The sequence below is a fragment of the Periplaneta americana genome, chromosome 14 (assembly GCF_040183065.1).
Source record: "Periplaneta americana isolate PAMFEO1 chromosome 14, P.americana_PAMFEO1_priV1, whole genome shotgun sequence".
Lineage (NCBI taxonomy): Eukaryota > Metazoa > Arthropoda > Insecta > Blattodea > Blattidae > Periplaneta > Periplaneta americana.
Window position 1 is genome coordinate 127641395 of NC_091130.1, and position 19441 is coordinate 127660835.

A 19441-nucleotide genomic window follows, 5' to 3' on the forward strand; every position below is an offset into this window, starting at 1 on the left:
TTTGTATTCATAAGACGATTGTACACTACAAACTCACTCATACACAGTCATTGGTTTCTTTCGACATGTCGTCCATTGATGTCCCTGCACAATTCCCATCTGGACACGGGCCGACACACCTCCAACGGATTTCACTTAGCATATCAGAGACAGTCCAAAGACCAATTTGTGGTTGGGAATCACGCAGACAAAGATATATGGACCATTTTTTTTTCAGAGAGAAGACCATTACTAGTGCCTGTTACTTGTACATGCTGACAGAGTTTCTGCAGCCACAATTGCAACAAGATGGTATCGTAGACACTGTTGTTTACCAACAAGACTGGTCCCTTACCTCTATGCGACAATTGTTAGGGACTACTTGAATGAAGAGTTTCCCAACCGGTGGATAGGACGAGGCGGTCGTAGACCATGGGCAGCAAGATCCCCAGACCTTACCCCTTTAGACTTTTTTGTATGGGGATTTGTTAAATCCAAGGTCTACACAAGATAAGTGTCTAACGTTAATGAACTGAAACAAAGAATTCGTGATGCAGTGTCACTAATCACACCACAGTCTCTGCGAAATGCATTCCGTGAAACCGTGTCCAGATGGGAATTGTGCAGGGACATCAATGGGCATGTCGAAAGGAACCAATGAGTGTGTATGAGTGAGTTTGTAGTGTACAATCGTCTTATGAATACAAATAGCATGAACTACATCGTTTTCATGAACATAGTTACTTATTTTATGGACACCCTGTATAATATTATCCTGAAGATAGAATTTGTTTGTAGCTTCTAAACTTTGGATATGTTAAGTTCCTGCAATAACCAAAAATCTTCTTCTGCAAAATCTCATTCTTCTGTTGCAACTTGTTAATGTCTTCCTCCACTGCATCTTAAGTTTCCGGTTATAAATCGATCAGAAGAGTATTCAATTCCGAAAGGTAAATGGATATTAATCTCTTTTCGTAGAGAGTCGGTGTTAGTCCTGTCTGGATTGATGGATCACGGGTGGAGGGAGCTACAAGCCCATGCACTCTAAGATCATTGATCTACCCAAATTTTGAAGTGGGCGAGAAATGAATGATAAATTTTATCTAGATTCCTGTATCAGTGACAAGTTTCTTTCACGTGTCGAAAATCTACAATACGGATGTCCCAACTTGTTTCACTTTCAAAGGAAGCTCTTAAAAATCCAGCGTCCTGCATCGGATTGAGGCCTGTCTTTATTCTTTTTTGTCTTAAGACTGGTCCACACTAAACAGGGAACAAGAACCAGAACGAGAACGGGAAGCGGAGGACGTGAACGTGAATATTTTTTTTACAATAAACCGGAAAGGAAACGACTATGCATATCGATATGCATGTCAATAACGATATGAAAAGTCGATATTATTCATTCTGATGTTATTTGTGTATAATTGACCAACGGCGTTCTCTCAAGAGTAGGCCTACAAGCCAGCCAACATAAACACAAGTTAAGAGTGGCGCCAACTTATATGGGTCCATGGGGCCCGAGCAATGATTTGGTGTGTTATTATTAATTATTATTATTATTATTATTATTATTATTATTATTATTATTATTATCATCATTATTATTTGAGATTTATTTATTTAACCCCTTACTTACTTACTGGCTTTTAAGGAACCCGGAGGTTCATTGCCGCCCTCACATAAGCCCGCCATTGGTCCCTATCCTGAGCAAAATTAATCCATTCTCTATCATCATATCCTACCTCCCTCAAATCCATTTTAATATTATCTTCCCATCTACGTCTCGTCCTCCCTAAAGGTCTTTTCCCCTCCGGCCTCCCAACTAACACTCTATATGCATTTCTGGATTCGCCCATACGTGCTACATGCCCTGCCCATCTCAAACGTCCGGATTTAATGTTCCTAATTATGTCAGGTGAAGAATACAATGCGTGCAGTTCTGTGTTGTGTAACTTTCTCCATTCCCCTGTAACTTCATCCCTCTTAGCCCCAAATATTTTCCTAAGAATCTCATTCTCAAACACCCTTAATCTCTGTTCTTCTCTCAAAGTGAAAGTCCAAGTTTCACAACCATACAGAACAACCGGTAATATAACTGTTTTATAAATTCTAATTTTCAGATTTTTCGACAGCAGACTGGATGATAAAAGTTTCTCAACCGAATAATAACAGGCATTTCCCATATTTATTCTGTGTCTAATTTCCTCCCGAGCATCATTTATATTTGTTACTGTTGCTCCCAGATATTTGAACTTCTCCACCTCTTCAAAAGATAAATTTCCAATTTTTATATTTCCATTTCGTACAATATTCTGGTCACGAGACATATTTTTTGTTTTAACCCCAGATCACATATAACAGATTATGAACTTTGAAGGCAACAACTTTTATCAATTTCACTATGCTGCCATCTAGCGACAGTAGAAGAAGTAATGTCATAATTCTCATTTGAATTGCATTTACTAAGGGACATAACATAAATTCAAACAAACACCTCCGTCTTTGACGGGCTTATTAATCAATTTTCTTTAATATAACCTATTTTACATTTAAAATTGTATAGTCATATTTTTGTAAAAGGCAATGGTCTAAGGGACCTAATACTTTTAATAAAAACATCTTTAAAAAATTGAATTGCATGGAGCAACTGTACTTCCATCTAGCGGTCATTACTAATCGACAGTGGCGATCCTGGTGATTGTTCTTTCCTACATGCTACTGTTTTTAACATGGGGATGGCCAATCTGTTATGTATGCGATCAGGATTTTAACTTACAACTCAAGTATTTGAGCACACCTAATGTTTTCTAAAAGTTGGCGCCACTGCAAGTTAACCAACTTCAGAATGTATGACTCAGAATATTTAAGAATTCAATTCACGTGATAATCTTGTCACATATGCACGCAGCATAATTACTCGTACACTGAAAGTTATCCTTTTGAATTTCTGAGTTAGTTAAACAAGATGCAGGAAGAAGAAATTACGTCACGGCCTCCTTGCTACAAAATAAACGACGATTAAATACTTTATGATGACAACAGGAAGAATCTAGAAGACTGTGATCCGAAACTAGGACGACAAAGTTAAAACTTCGCCAACTTTCACGTTCCCGTTCCCGGGCTCCGGCAAGCTTCTCGTTAATTGTGAATGCTCACATTTAAATATATATCTTTTAATAATTTTTCCGTTCTCGTTCTTGTTTCCTGCAAGCCAGCCAACATGAATACAAATTAACCAACTTCCGAATGTATGACACAGAATATTGGTAATCTTGTCACATTTGCACGCAGCATAATTATACTGAAAGTGATTCTATTGAATTCCTGAGTTAGACAAGATGCATGAAAAAGAAATTATGTCACGGCCTCCTTGATACAAAATAAACGACTAAATGGCTTTATTATGACAACAGAAAGAATCTCGTAGGCTGTGATCGGAAACGAGGAGGGCAAAGTTAAAACTGCGTCAACTTTCAAGTTCCCGTTTCCGGGCTCCTGTAAGCTTCTTGTTAATTGTGAATGCTTACATTTAAATACATGTATTTTAACAATTTTTCCGTTCTCGTTTCCGTTCCCGGTATATAGTGGACCAGGCCTTACCCGATAGCCGAAATAGGCCAAAGTGTCATATTTTAGTGGTAAAAATAATAGAGTCGTCAATAATAATAATAATAATAATAATAATAATAATAATAATAATAATAATGTCCACACCTGTGGAGTAATGGTTAGCGCGTCTGGCCGCGAAACCATTCGGGGCAACTTACCTGGTTGAGGTTTTTTTCAGGAGTTTTCCCGCAACCCAATATGAGCAAATGCTGGGTGACTATCGGTGCTGAACCCGGGACTCATTTCACCGGAATTATCACCTACGCAGTGTTGCCATACCTACTGATTAAGCAGGAGATTTCCTGTTTTTTCATTGAATCTACTCCTCTACTTCTTTTTTCTTGTCAAAAATACGAATTTCTCCTTCGTTTTTGGCATGCTGCAGTCACCTGGTTCTATGCCCGAATTTTCAATTTATTACATATATTATATCACCATGTCTTACTTTTGCAACTTATACACTAGTCAAACAATCTTTTCATTTGTCTCCCCAACAAGCTAGAAGTAAGAATATTCTTCTAGCTCGTTGTGTCTCCCTGCTCATAACGCGTCGCCACAATGATGCTTAAAGGAGCAAGAACACGTGAAACAGTGAGAGAGTGAAATGTAGGTAATGGTATTTTGTGTCACATATCGTGCACAGGGATCTTTTAAAATGAGTGAAAGTGTCCCAGCAAGAAAGAAAAGTAAATACTCCTTTCCAGAATCATAAATCATAGTGGAAAAATTATGAACAGTTGAAAGGGCAGTTATACAAAAACAGGAAAAGGTATAATTCTTCGTCTGTTATAATCACAGCTAATGCAGTACTGTCTTTAATATAATCTTTAAAATAAATCTCGTTCTATTGAAAATAGTTTGTCAATATACAAAAAACTCCTGATTAATACATTTTAATGCGAAACATTGCCAATGAGACATTATTGTGTAAAACCAAAATTGCATGACTTATTTACATACGCTGAGTAAAGATGACAGTAGTAATATTTAGCAAAATTCTTCCATTTCATTGGTTAGGGATGTGATATATAGTAATACAACAGTATCACCTTTCTTACAGCATACACTGTTTTGTAATTAATATTATAATACGAAGAGAAAATAAATTCATATTTCGATGGTTTTCTCCTGATTTTCGTGAGTTGGTCGTGGCAACACTGCACCTAGTAGTAGTAGTAGTAGTAGTAGTAGTAGTAGTAGTAGTAGTAGTAGTAGTAGTAGTAGTAGTAGTAGTAGTAGTAGTAGTAGGTTTATTTTGCCTGGCAGAGTTAAGGCCATGAGGCCTTCTCTTCCACTCAACCAGGTTTCAATAATACAAATACATGAGATACAAAATTTGATTACAAAACAACACAAAAGAAAATAACTTAGAAATTACATAAAATATAGTAGGAAATTACAATAGACAAGATCAGTTACATAATATATAAAATAAAGTAGAAAATTACACATAATCAAAATCAGTTACATAACATAAGGGGAATACACACACACACACAAACACACAATTTATAAGATCTAAAATTCCCGAGACAAATTGGACGATTAATTTACTTGAGATATATTATTCAGTTAATATACTAATTGGAGAATACATATGAGTGACAAGACATAAAATTTTGATTAGCAAAGTCCTACTAAATGGCATACAAACACAAATAATTAAGTAATATATGAAGATAATAAAAAAAAAGAGAGAGAAAAAAAAGAGGAGAGCTCATTCAGACGCTAAATAACCTAAGATGTCGATAAAGTGTCGTAAAATGACCTACTAAAATAATAATAATAATAATAATAATAATAATAATAATAATAATAATAATTTGTTACTTCATCACCTTAAAACTGAGATTAAATGTAGTTCTAAAATACCTATTTATACAAGTTATGGACTATGCCGGAATTCCTGAGTAACTAAAACTTAAACTGGGTATCGAACCTCATACACAATACTCAAAATAAAGTAAACATAAGCCACAATCTTAACTCTTGTGCTAGACTCTCTACAGGAAAGATAACTTGAAAGCGAAATATACAAACGCACAAACTTTGATATAAAGTTTCTCGATGTTATAAAAGTTATTCAAATGAGAGCAGACTTCACGTCTACCAACTTTCCGACGTTTCTTATCAGTTCTGTTTCCGTGTTTGCGTTGGTAGTACCGGCCACACACGATGTTATTCAACTTGGAATTCTAAAGGTGTCAGTTAAACAATAGCTCTCAGGCGACTACGAAGGAAGTGTAACCTGTCAAAACACAAATATCTGTGCCAGCAAGAACGATATAATGGACAGCGATGCTACTGCACCGCCCTCTGAAATTAGCATGTCTTGGTACCACGTACGAATTTCTATTGAAATTTTCTCGGACATAACGAATGGCCAACTGTAATTCAGAATTTTTACTCGCATCTAAATTCTGATAGCACACATTTGTTTGCATTGTCTTCTCAACAATGTGCCAAGTCCTCTTTCCAAAGAAAACGCTATTTCCGTTTATAAATGTAGGAATTTTAACGTAGAACATTGTTTTAAGTTATCAAATCAATAGTCTGATTCTTTTTGCGCCTCTTCTGGTTATTTTTATGGGAAATGGCGCTCAGATTGGACATCTCGTGGAAAGAAAGGACAGTAAGCTCGGACTATGACTTAAGGAAAATTGACTGTACTCTTGAAAAATTAAATTAAAATAAGTAGATAATAAATTTATTGGTAGAATAAAGATACCGTACATATTTATATAAAAAATCTCTCTAGCATCCCCAGAAACAGTACATATTCGTGCTCGGGGGACGTTCCACAAAATTTTAACATAAATACTTTAATCGGCAGAATAAAAAGTAAAAAAGAAAAAGAAAAACTGAGGTATCACCAGTGGCGCCAACTTATATGGGCACGTGGGGCCTTAGCCCACTCAATAATTTGGTGCCACTGGGTATCACAATAATTGGAACTTTACATTTTCTCTCTAAACTATAGTTTTAATAGATTTTTTAAAATAAGAAGCATTAGCAAATTGTATGTTTGGAAATTTATCTTTTATCTTGTCATAATACAGCCTTAGACCGAAGTTCCTATTGTGATTATAACAGCTACAGTTGTGGTACATTTAGGTTCTGTCAAGCATATTATGTTGTCTGATATTTTAGTTTTATATTTATGTGAATACAAATTAAACAAAGTTTTGGGGTTTTGTATACGAAATTCAATAAGACATTGTTATAAATTTGATGGATATAAAATACTTTACATTCAGAATACAACAGTTCTGAGGAAAGTTGCCAACTGTTTATGAAGAAAACTTGGGAGATATTTCACTTGGAAAACTGACAAATTATTTAATTCAATTGACTTCAATTACGAGTATTTTGAGACATTTTGCCTTGTGTAACAATTTCAAACAAATTGTAAACATTCCCTGCATGAGTAGTTCAAGTGGACTATGATCTGCAGTTCTGATTTGATTAGATGTGTCGTGTTCCTGTTTCGAACATCTGTTCACTTACTGTTCATAAGAGAAAACACCCTCTGCATGAGCTTTGCTGCCTAGTATACTTATAACACAACGCCCTAGTTTTTTTTTCTGAATTTCTAACTCTAACATTGTTTGATTTTAAACTGTGAGCCCTGAAACAATTTCAGGCAAGGATTACCTTCTACAGAGATTGCACATTTCAGTGCATCTCTGGAACAACTGAATCTATAACATAAATCACGGAAAAAATTCAATGTTTCAAATAGATTTTTACATTATTCGAAGATAAGGGCGAAAAATTCTCGAAGAAAATAAAAATACGGGAGTCGTGAGATTGTTAAAAGTTAGGGCTGAATCCGGGACATCCCGGAAAATACGAGAGGATTGACAACCCTAGTTCTGTGGGATATTCAAGAGATTAATTAAGACATTTTTATTATTCGTTTCTCTACCAGTGTTATTGATATAAGGAAGGTACTAAAAGCGCAACCCCATTCTATAAAATTTACTCTGTCACACGTTAAAAGTGTTAAAATTGTTTAAAAAGTATTTACCTTCGACAGACGGCCCGTTTCGACGCTATTTGTCGTCGTCTTCAGTGTCTCTTGAACCACTGCTGATTTTGGCTCTGCGATGTGCAGTTGTCGATGGTAGGGGTGGGGGTGTGTTGTTCCCATGGTGGGGGTTGGCTGTCTGTATGTTATGACGTATTATGATGTCAAACAATGTGTGCGTATTGAACTGTAGTTGCGTATTAAGTATGTAATGTGGGTGTGCTATTGTGTTCTTATATATTTCGTATTGTTCTAGGATATTTAACTGTAAACTTTTTGGTGTGATGTGTAAAATTTCCATATCTGTTTCTATATTATTGTAGTCATGATTATTGTCGATAATGTGATCTGCATAATTTGATGTAATGTAAGGTTTGGTTATAGCTTTAATATGTTCGTTGTATCTTGTATGAAAGGATCTTCCTGTCTGTCCTATGTAAAAATGTGGGCAACTATTGCATTTTAATTTGTAAACTCCAGTTGAATTATATATATTTGAATGTTTAGTGTGGTTATTTAAGTATTTCTGTGTTGAAGACGACGACAAATAGCGTCGAAACGGACCGTCTGTCGAAGGTAAATAATTTTTAAACAATTTTAACACTTTTAACGTGTGACAGAGTAAATTTTATGTTTTTAACAAAGTGTTAACGTGAACTTTAATCAATGCCCATTCTATAATATCATATGAAACAGATCTTTGCTAGGATGGATTTGAATTTTAAGTATAGGAAAATGTTTATTGTTAAACGACTTTCCCTCAAATAGTCACTCTCTCGGATATTAAAAATAGCTAAATAAAAAGCTTAAAAATATCACCAGTTCTAAGTTTTCTCTAAATATCTTGTATGTTACTCCTTCAAAACAATATAGACTACAAATATTGTATTACTCGCATTCAAGAAAGCTAATTAATGTCGTATTAAAAGGAAATGTTGACTGACTTCTACCAGTCTTGTATGATCATTGTCCTGACAGTGACGCAGAAAAGGAGTAGATAATAAACTCATGATGTCCAAGATATTCTCAGATAAGGAGCACTTCAGTATCTCAGTGTTATGTAATACATTTATTGCACTATAAATATTACAAATCAGTCAGTATGTCAATATCACAAAACAATCCTGTCTGATGCAGAGAGAGACTATGAATTATTATGATTTTTTAAATGTCAATTTATAATTTATTAAGCAGTCTCATCAAGCTTATAATTAAACGCAACCATGATTCACTGTTATATGAAACCTCTAAGACATAACCTCTTTCAAACTGTTGATTCTCATCAAAGAGATAAAGACTTGATAGCCTATAGTAAGAGATTTATGATGGCAAAGTTCTACGACAGTTTCTCACTAAGAATTTCGACTATTTCTTTCATTCCGATTCCATCACTGCGTTTTATCAACTCTTCAACATTATTATTATTATTATTATTATTATTATTATTATTATTATTATTATTATTATAGAGATTATCCTTAATACAAAGGTTTCTCTTCAACCAAACAAATTGTCTCTCCAAATATTTCTATCTTGTGCATCTTCTAATAAATTAATACACCGTGTCCCGGTTAGAGGGATCGAGAAATAAATGCTAATCATTTAAAATCAGATGAAGACATTGTTTTGATTTACATCTGACGAGATGCAGAAACTGTCCAAGTTTATTCACCAATGGTTTAAAAACAGTTGCATGTTCATGCGCATGCGCACTAACGTTTATCGTGGGAACACGCCTGACGGAACATTCCGTCATTGGACCATTCTCCTTCATCGAGGCGACAATCAAAGGGAATGTGTATCTGGACATGTGCAGAACTTTTGTTGTTGATATCAACTCCTCCAGGATCGGTTTTTCAGCAACATGGGGCTCCACCCCATTACTATGGAGCAGTGCGTGGGTTCTTGAATTAAAACTTTAACAAAGGTTGATCGGAAAAGGAGAACCATTGCCTGGCCACCTAGGTCACCAGACTTGACACCCATTGATCTTTTTCTGGGGCTTTATGACGAATGTTTTGTACCAACGTGGTACAGTTGACACTGGAAAAACTGAGACAACGCATTATAAATGCAGCTGCGCTAATCACTCCACAAATGTTATGGAACACTTGGCAGAAGGTTGAGTACCTTTTGGATGTCTTCAAGTTAGCTCGAGGTGCACACATCGAGTTGCACTGACCATTCTCCGAAACTCTGAGAGTTTTTACATCAAGTTGTACAAAAAGTTATGGTATAAAACCATTATTTATACTTTAATTAGTACTTATTTCTCGACCCCTCTAAGCGGGACACGGTGTATTTTGTAGAGAATATTCAACGCCGGGTTTCCAAATAGTCATTGAGCTTCCACGTCGTCTTCTTCTTTCTATTTCCCAGACGTATATTAATTTAGGAATCCTTTCCAATCCCATTCGTTGTACATGTCCGCACCATCGTGATCTTCTTTTGTGAGAGATCGTGCGTATTTGCTTGTTATCCGCACAAAACCAATACGCGGTAAGTCTAAAATTCCACATTCAGTATTCCCAACGTAACACACATAACAATTTCCCTCTTCTTACCGCTTAAGCGCGACATTCATTTTACTGCTTTAGGCTTTTCACATATTATTTTTAGAGACGTTTAACATAGTAATAATTATAAATTGGAAACTTACCACTGCAATTTTACCTAAATTGCAATGTTAATTATTGTTTTTAAATATTTGAAAAAAATTAAGTAAAGTCTACTACTCCAAGAAACTTATTGCATTCCTGATACAAGTAACATTAAGGAAACCGTGAAAAAATCAACAAGATTCCAGATGCCGATGTTATTACTGCAATATGTTATATAAATAATATTGTTAAAATATTAAAATGAAAAATAAATCATTACATAACCTTATCGTTTGTTTTAAGTTCGCATTTATAGACTGCGGGAAAAAAAAGACAGACGTATATCACGGCCTGCTGGAGTATAGTAAACACAGAAAACATTTTATAGCAAGAATGTTGAAGAAAGATATTTTGGTTTCCGAAGTTGCCGTCATTAAATAGAAACCAACATGAAGATTTCATTGTAACTAATTAGAAATTCGTCTTTTAGGTATGTAATAAACGATCTTCGCACAAAATAATGTACGATACACGAGCGGTATGTTTGTTTTCATGTTCTCGGAAATTAAAAAAGCTCAACTACGTTTCGCTTTTTGAGTCTTTTCCTCGAACATGAAAACGTCAACATACCGCTCTTGTAACGTATATTACTATTTTTTTCACTATTGTAGATGTATCTTCTTCCACCTCCATTATTCGTCGAATCTCTGTATTTCGTATTCTTTCTATTCTTGATTTTCTAGAAACTCTTCTTAAAAATTCATTTCAATTGTCCTTAGTTGCTTGTTATGTTGAGCATTCATTGTCCAGGTTTCTGCGCCGTATAAAACAATGCTATGTAGGATTGAATTTAATATCATCCGTTTGGTTTTATTTATAATATTCCTACTCCACAGAATGGCGTTCAGCATACCAATCACTTTCTCCCGGTTACTAATTCTTTTTGTAATTTCCATTTTTGATGTTCCTCCTTTCTCTAAAATTATTATTATTATTACTTTACGTAAAATTACAGAAATTAAGCAGATTAGAGTTTTCACACTACTGGTGATGAATATAATGATCTCACAACGTTTCGAAAGTTGGCTTTACCTTCGTCTTCAGGTGGATAAAAGACGAGGACGAGAATGTATCCTGCTCGTTGATGGAGTCGTTGCAAATGATCAGTAAAGAGTATTTAGTTATTTGTAACAACTCCATCCTCATTATCCTTCATGCATTAGGAACCTTTCTCTGTAGCAGTCTATATTACTACTGGGTGTTCATTTCAAAGTGTGTCATGACGTCACTGTTGATGAGACAGCGATTTGAAGCGAGTTTCAGCTTTTATGTCAGAGAAGTTGCCTATTAATCAAGGCGTTCAATCTGAACTTGAGAACGTGTACGGTATAACTTGAACGTCGTAGCAACAGATGGCAGTCTGTACGGTCTGTGTGCTACCATAACCTCTTTCGAATTGTTTTGCGAGGCCAAATCGTATGCAGGGTATTTGTTATCATCGGTTGCGTACGGCAACATTCCACAACACAAATCAAATCCTCCGTGTCCATGTTGACCGTCGAAATTAATGTCAACAAATACGTAAGTAATCGTCTTAACCCTCTCCCCATATCTCAACAGTAAGAAAAAAACTCACCTCAGTACATGTTTCGAAACAGTTCACACTCATGCCACTACCGGCGTCACCGTGCGTATTGGTAAGTACTCTTCAGAATGAACGCCGTACTTGCTAGGCAACTTCTCTGGCAGATAGGTAATACACCTCTGCGGAAGTGTAGGAAGATTGAATTCTCTAGGCTCATCGACTAGCCACATGACGGCATACAGCGAGCCATGACACACTTTGAACTGAACACTCAGTATTATGTCCAACGTTTTCTTGTCTCTTCTACTAATCGGTCTGTAATTCATAAACCGATCTAGTAGCCTAATAGGTTGCATTCTTTCTACGTGGGATAACGAATAATTATTAATTATATATTGTTTTACTTTCTCGTTTATCTCAAATATTTCTAATTCTTCTCGGATATCTGCATTCATTTTGTAATCTCTTCTTCTGCAGCCTGCAATATTTCTTTTTAATTTTTTGTATGCTATTTTAGGACGCTGTATCAACAGCTTAGGTTATTTAGCGTTTGAATGAAGATGATAATGCCGGTAAAATGAGTCCGGGGTCCAGCACCGATAGTTACCCAGCATTTGCTAATATTGGGTTAAGGGAAAACCGCGGAAAAACCTCAACCAGGTAACTTGCCACAACCGGGAATCGAACCCAAGCCACCTGGTTTCGCGGCCAATTGCGCTAACCCAGGTGTGGACAAATATTTCTTAGAAACCTCATTTGACTTCATTCAAGTCTAGTTTTGTCATTTTCATTTGAAATCTAAATCCCGCTACCATACAATAATTTGGAACAGACATTGCTTTCGAAACTCTAACATTTCCTCGTAAACCATTGTTTTTATAAGTTGGACGAGTACTTCTTCAGAAACGATGTACAAACGGACAACTGATGTAGGTACTATAAACTCAGCATACATTGTTTTCACATAGGTTTCTATCATACTCCTTATCTCTGTAGGCCTACCTAATGCTCTGCTATGCGCCTCGATTTATGTTTGTCCTGCTCCGTTACTAGTTCTGTGAATTACTGTTAATTTTAGTTAGTCGTGATTTGCCATTTACGAATAACTAAACCTTTATTTGTACTGTATGTTGAATTCAATTACCTTGTAATTTGCTATTTAATTGAAAAATTCTTTTATGCTGCTGTCAATTTAATCAGTTTGTCATTTATTTTACAAATTCATTTGTATTATTATCAATTTTAGTTAGCTTGTGATTTGCTATTTACTTTAAAAATTTATTTGTATTGTTTTCGTAAGTTTTATTTAGCCTGTAATTTACTACTTTAAACATTCAATTAGCCCTAAACGTCTGTTTTTAACTTCACTCAGTTGGAAATTTGCTGTTAATTTGTATCTATTCTATTTTGTTTGTAATTACGATTTATCAATTATTATATTACGGTATAATCTTGTTTTTGTATTTATATTGCATATCCACACACCGTATCTGTATCTGTTTTTTTTTTTCATTTTGGTCAAAATTATCCATATAAGACTCAGTACATCCTAAATATTTAAACTAGCTCACTTGATCTATAGTATCGTTAGTATCGTTCTCTATTACAATACTGGATCCCGGGCCAGGTCGATGGCATTTAAATACGACAGGCTCATGTCAGTAGATTTACTGGCATGTAAAAGAACTCCAGCGGGACAAAATTCCGGCACACTGGCAGTTGCGAGCGTCATTAAATAAAACATAATCTTTAAATCTTTAATTAACGATTCCAATGAACAAATAACTTACCCTTCTGTCCACCCCATCTTATCTTTTCTATTTGTATTTTTTTATTCCCCTCTTTTTGCATTTTTGCATATTGTGATTTTTGTATTTATATTTCTCATTTACTTCTTCTCTCTGCATTTGTTTTTTTTTTTTTGTACAGGGTTGTTTCCGATCTCTGATAACGAATTTGAATGACATCATATGCGTTAGGAGTCACACGACAGCTGAACTTGTGGCGCGAGGGGACAGAACAGTAGTGAGTGATCTCATAGAGTGCACGGGTCTTCTGACCGTACGTGCTGTGTAAAACAAGTCCTACTTTGTAGGTTTCACCCCCCCCCCACGTATGATTACATCCAACCACTCTCCAAAAGAACACAGATTAAAATGAAAATGGCACAAACAGAACACATTATATAATATATCCTTCGGAATATGTATTATATGACTTTCTCGTGTTAAATTCTATCGTACTTGGTTTACACGTTTCGACCTGTTATTGGTATTCTTCAGAACTCGTTGTTGCTGGTCTTGGCGCCTCTTGTTTTGTTTCTTGTGGGGGTGTGTTTGTGTAGTGTAATGTGGAGTCAAAGAATGTGTGTGTGCTGAAATTGAGTTATGTGTTGAGAATTTCATTAAGTTGTGTTTTTGTGTGTCTGTATATTTCATATTGTTCTAGTGTGTTTAGTTTCTGGCTTTTTGGTTGGATGTGTAGAACAGGCAGATCATTTCAAACACGTTACAAAGAACACATCACAGCATTACAAAACAACAAAATTACAAAATATTTCCACATATGTAGAACACATCACAAATGCTAACCACACCTACAGAGACATCAACACAGACATGGAAATTCTACACATTTCGGAAAGGGTCGTAATGTACTCCGCCCAAAAAGGCTCGATTTTTTTTTGAATTTCTGCTGTGAGTCGCCGTGCACTCTATGAGATCACTCACTACTGTTCTGTCCCCTCGCGCCACAAGTTCAGCTGTCGTGTGACTCCTAACGCATATGATGTCATTCAAATTATAATATAGTACATCTGTATGCATAATATTGCTCAATAAATCTATCTGTCTATCTGCACCTTCACTAAATATGCTGTCCTGGGCCCGTCTCAAAAGAGCGAAGAACTATTCACTCTCTCACTTTACTCTTCAATATTCTTCAAACTTCTAACCCTAGCTACGTAGCTTCTCGTTTTCAACATTTATTTTGTCCTCATATCACGAAACAGATACTCGCTCACAACACCAAATCGCACTCTCCATTCCCAAACACAGAACATCCTTCTACTCTTCTTCTTTCACGGTCTCTGCAGCTCATCTCTGGAACTCTCTACCACAACATGTCAGAGACTGTCGGACAATGTCTAGTTTCAAAAATAAATTAAAATTGCACTTTTTCAATTCATATTCCTTTCAGTTATAGGCCCTTTTCTCTGCGAAAGTTTTGTAAAAATATAGGGCTATATATATATATATATATATATATATATATATATATATATATATATATATATATATATATATCTTTCCTTCCTTTCCCCTTTTTGTTCTCTTTATCACCCGATGAATTTATTATCATAGCCTTTTTATTGTGGATTTTATTTAATATTCGCATTTCTTTTCTTTTTTATTATTATTTTATTACATTCCATTTTGTTATATTCTACCTTAAGTTTGCCATATTAACAATTTGTACTAAATGAATTGCTTTTACTATATTCCAATGTATTTTACTTTCTTTTTTCTATTTTTGTATTATTTTCATGTTGTTTAATGTCGATTTTATTATGCTATTATTATTATTATTATTATTATTATTATTATTATTTTTTTTTTTTGTAATATGTTAGTATTCTGTTCTTTAAATTTTTGTTAAATTTTAACTGCTTGTATACTTTGTGACCTGGTAGAGTGTAAGAGAAGGCCCTATGGCCTTACTCTACCAGTATAAACAAAGAATTATTATTATTATTTTTTTTTTTGTAATATGTTAGTATTCTATTCTTTAAATTTTTGTTAAATTTTAACTGCTTGTATACTTTGTGACCTGGTAGAGTGTAAGAGAAGGCCCTATGGCCTTGCTCTACCAGTATAAACAAAGAATTATTATTATTATTATTATTATTATTATTATTATTATTATTATTATTATTATTATTATTATTATTATTATTGAAAACCTATAGAAAAAAAGAGATTGGTTCGTGCAAAAAGAATGATATTCTTTATAATTTAATTCGCAAATCTCACAAGTGCTTTGATCTCCTTGACAAATTCTTTGCGAGTATGTGTAAAACCTCCCTCACGTCTTCGCTCCAGCGTTAGTCCGCGTCAAATCGATACGCTGCTGGCTGTGTTGAATGCACTGTCTCTCCACGGCCATGATACAGAGGACCTGGTATAGTCTGCTTATAACCGGTGTAGCACGTGCGTGGAGCGCCATTCAGTGACTGGATCGTCTGCGGTGCGGAAGGCGGAGGATCAGTGCAATAGTGCGATTCAATAGTGTCAATTGTGTAGTGAGTGGAAATATTATCGCTTCAGGTAATTCCTCTTCCCTTAGCATTTACATCAACTCGTCGAATGTAGGGTAATATCAACTAGTTGCGGCGATATTTTTTAACTTTTATTCAAATTATCGGAATTAAGTGAAAGTTCTGAGTGAATACAAGATCGGAGTAGCTACGAAGTTGGTCAAACGATAATATTAATCAATGAAACCATAACTGCCTCTTTGCGGGCTACTTTTTAGCATCAGTAAATATGGAGTTGTGAAATAATTTTAATACGCCAGTTTCTGTAAATTAGAAGGTGTCCGAAATCTCCTGCAATTACTTAAGGTAAGTTGAAACTTCATGCTAGATGTGTTATTAATAAGAAATTGTCACTGCACTGTTAAGTTTGACATAATTTAAATTTTACTGTTTTCCGCGCGAGAAATGTTATAGGTACTTCATTAGTAAAATCTACTTGTCTATAAATTCCATTACAAGTGTAAGAAGTCCACACCTGTAGAGTAACGGTTAGCGATTCTGGCCGCGAAACCAGGTGGCCCGGGTTCGATTCCCTGTCGGGGCAAGTTACCTGGTTGAGGTTTTTTCCGAGATTTTCCCTCAATCCAATATGAGCAAATGCTGGGTAACGTTCGGTGTTGGACCCCGGACTAAATAACCTAGATGTTGATAAAGCGTCGTAAAATAACCTACTAAAATAAACAAGTGTAAGAATTCTTTATTTCATGCCTTCAGATTTTTTCTGTAAAGCTTTATGTATCTATTATTAAGAAAACAAAATATCTCCACGGTTGCACTGTATTCCTATTCAACGAATGCATCATTTTAACGAATCTTAAATCATAACGTTTATGCTTGAAATTAGAAGGCTTTAACGAGGTAATAACATTAAATTCGGATATTTTTATCGTAACTAAATTAATGCACACTCAAAAACAGCTAAACCGAGCAGATCAGCGTCTTGGCTCTGGGTTCGCATCCAATCTAAGACATAGCTATTTATCCATTGATATCTCTGTTGTCTTAAATGGAGCCTTCGCGTTGTGTTTGTACCTCGTAATGAGAGTCTAACCATGTCACTGTCTGTCATATTGAAAAGTCGAAAATGAAATTGATAAAGACAAAATTTCCAAACAGGATCATAAAATATGCATGCATGCATACATACATACATACATACATACATACATACATACATACATACATACATACATACATACATACATACATACATACATACATACATCTGGATAGTCAATGATTTACATTACATATAATTAAATTAAATATGGTTTATTTGACGACGCTCGCAACTGCCGAGGTTATATCAGCGTTGCCGGTGTGCCGGAATTTTTGTCCCGCAGGAGTTCTTTTACATGCCAGTAAATCTACTGACATATATGGAATTATCACTACATTAGCACATTTAATATATCACAAAACATACCATAAAACATACACAGAACGAACTAAATGTAATTATAATGAAAGTCGCCATATTTTCTTCCTAGAATTACGATCCACTTCCACTAGATGGCTACCAATAGGAGTAGCAGGGCTGGCAATACATGCAAACAAAATGATTCTAAACGTGAGGAATGTTTCTATAGGTGTGTAATATTATGTGACAGGTTAGGTTAGGTTAGATTAGATGAGGTGTGTATTATGTGACAAGCTAGGTTAGGTTTGATTAGGTGTGTAGTATTATGAGAGAGGTTAAGTTAGGTTTGATTAGGTGTGTAGTATTGTTACTATATTGGCGACACTGAAACCCACTGTTACATTAACGAAATATGGCCGTATTCTTCATTCACGCACGACGATTTTCGTATATAAGTAAGATACGTATTTAGGGTGGGTTGGGTGAGCTTACAGCTCTCCCAGTGATCACATCAATTTCTACTAATCAATACTATGAATCAAAGGCATTTTCAAGGTATTTTATCAAGTTCCTGTAGTGGCTAGGACATAAGTAACCTTCACCCGCCTTTGTTTGATATTTTATAATTTTTGGAAATTCTGTCTTGTTTCATTATATTCTTTCGAATTTGTCCGATATTTCTGTATAAAATTCCAAAAATTGGTTAAATCCCCAGCTAATCTGAAATTTAATTTCTTTCATGGCTCAAAATGTACAAGCACTATTTTTCCGAAAGAATTTCATTTCTTCTGCTTGAAGTAGGCCTACGTATTTTTCTCAACCGGTTAGTTAACTGTCTTGTTGAACTGCGTAACCAACATAAAATTGCAAAAGTGGTAGATGGAGTTATTTTGATTATTTTTCTTTATATTAATTCATATTTACTACATCATAGTTGTATTGGACTGAACAGATGCATCTGTTATATTACTAAGAAACACGATACTGCAGTACCTATTCTGATTTACACAAAGATACAACCCGCAGAACTTACTAAACGCTGTATTACTTCTACCGGAAAATGTACACATTTCAAGACCTCTGTTACGGAAGTGAGAGAAGTATTGTTAAATTAATTATTTTCGTAATTGACGTAGCGTGTATTCACACTTTCATTTCAGATTTAAATCTGTTGTAACTTATAAGCTCATTATCAAAGATGCATTTAAGTGTTAATTCTTGATTCACACACTTTTGACACTCGTATACACTAATAATAATGTTAAAAATTGTTCAAAACATTTAGACAAGAAATTAAAACGGACCTGTGAGTAAAATTATGGACCAACTTAAGGCGATGAGCTACTGAAATTTCTAAAATCCACAATCTTTTAGCTAAAAAGTTGAAATTTTTACTGATTATGCATATCAATATCATAATCACACAGTTTAGTTTTCAATATTTTTTCATAAACACTTAAAAAATTTAAATTAATTTTGTTGTTTGTTTAGTGAAAATCCTATTTCTAAAAAAAAAAAAAAATATTTAATATTTAAAAATGTAATTTTTTCTTAAAGGTAACACTGCATATTATGCAATGGAGCATTAGTAATGTCCTACTATAAATTTTTCATTTGTAAAAAAAAAAAAATAATTTCTTCAATGTTGAAACATTAATGAAAAATTAAACTGCTTTACGTATGATTCTCTAGCAATAAAACTATGATGAATATAGTCAATCAAATGCTCCATTTCACAACAGAGATATGAATAAATGGGTATGCCAAGATTCATCATTCTAATTTTAACCACTGAGAAATAAAATCAATATTTGTAGTTGAAAACATAGAAAACATCTTTTAAAGTTTCAAGTACACATAACTCGTACATTCTCACAACTTCTACCAATTCTAGAAAAGTATACTTATAATAATTAAGATGTTGAGATAAAATTTTCATAGAACCATACATTTTAGCGTG

The 19441-nt window shown here is 34.6% G+C and overlaps 1 protein-coding gene across 2 annotated transcripts in view; it reads left to right on the forward strand.

The window, feature by feature from the left end:
• The window catches only part of fz2 (frizzled 2), a 424525-nt gene that overhangs the window by 103258 nt on the left and 301826 nt on the right, over nucleotides 1–19441 (forward strand). Inside the window, exon 1 of one of the 2 annotated variants that reach the window (XM_069846043.1) lies at nucleotides 16046–16427. The exons of the other annotated variant lie outside the window; for it this stretch is intronic. The gene's annotated coding sequence lies outside the window, so the exon portion shown is untranslated. Of the gene's footprint in view, nucleotides 1–16045; nucleotides 16428–19441 lie in introns of those variants that run through there. 2 annotated transcript variants of the gene reach the window in all.